General features: G+C 48.7%; 1 protein-coding gene across 1 annotated transcript in view; it reads left to right on the top strand.

Moving 5' to 3' along the window:
* Positions 1-1,099, top strand: part of AURKC (aurora kinase C) — a 6,901-nt gene that overhangs the window by 1,767 nt on the left and 4,035 nt on the right. The window lies entirely within an intron of this gene.

Below are 1,099 nucleotides of genomic sequence, written 5' to 3'. Positions count from 1 at the left end.
AATCCACTCACCTCAGCCTCCCAAAGGTGTGGGATTACAGGCTGAGGCACCGAGCCTGGCCAAATTACCTTTTTAAAAGTTTATTTCTGGCAGGGTCTCAGTGGCTCAGCCTGTCATCCCAGCACTTTGGGAAGCCAAGGTGAGTGGATTGCCTGAGTCCGCGGGTTTGAGACCAGCCCGGGCAACTTGGCGAGACCTTGTCTCTACAATAAAATTAAAAATAGCCAGGCATGGTAGCGCGCATCTGTAGTTCCATCTACTCGGAAGGCTGAGGCAGAAGGATCACTGAAGCCCAGCAGGTTGACACTGGGGTGGCCGTGAGCATGCATGCCACTGCACTCCAGCCTGGGCAAAGGAGTGAGACTCCAACTCAAAAAAAAAAGTTTATTTCTGATTTTTATTCTGTAAATGACACATCCTATAACATTACATTTGGATACACTAACTACTTTCATTGTAGCTCCAAAATATAAGTTGTGTGTTTGAATTCTTTCATCGTAAGCAACAGAATCTAACTGCAAGCTGGGCATGGTGGCTCATACCTGTAATCCAAGTGCTTTGGGAGGCTGAGGTGGGAGGATTGCTTGAGGGCAGGAGTTTGCAACCAGCCTGGGCTTTGGGAGGCCTGCCCCTGCAAAGAGATTTAGGGGGTCCCTTGGAAGGTGTGGTGGCATCAGCGATTCTGTAGGGATAGATATTAAAAGAAAGAAAGAGACTGGGGGAGAAAGAAAGAAACTGGACTCTGTCTAGTGCAGAAGCCATATATTGGGAGTTACAGCGTGTATTTATCCCCAAATTTTACACAGGCAGTCTTAGAAGTCTTTCACGTGAACACAAAGCCAGGTGCAGGAGGGGCGTCCCCCCCACCCATCAGGTGTTTCTTCAGGCATGAGGAAGAACAATCCCAATTAAATCACAACACTTTTACATGAACACAAAGCCAGGTGAATGAGGGGCATCCCTCGCCCACCTCCTCCTCCAGGTGTTTCCTGGAGTATGAGGAAGAACAATCCCAATTAAATTACAAAACATTTGCATGAACATAGAGCCAGGTGGATGGGGGGGGGGGCATCCCCCACCCACCAGGTGTTTCCCCAAG

Source organism: Carlito syrichta, unplaced genomic scaffold (genome assembly GCF_000164805.1).
Source record: "Carlito syrichta isolate Samal-C Ts95f unplaced genomic scaffold, Tarsius_syrichta-2.0.1 Scaffold315896, whole genome shotgun sequence".
Classification (NCBI taxonomy): domain Eukaryota; kingdom Metazoa; phylum Chordata; class Mammalia; order Primates; family Tarsiidae; genus Carlito; species Carlito syrichta.
This window is presented reverse-complemented; position numbering and strand designations above follow the sequence as displayed.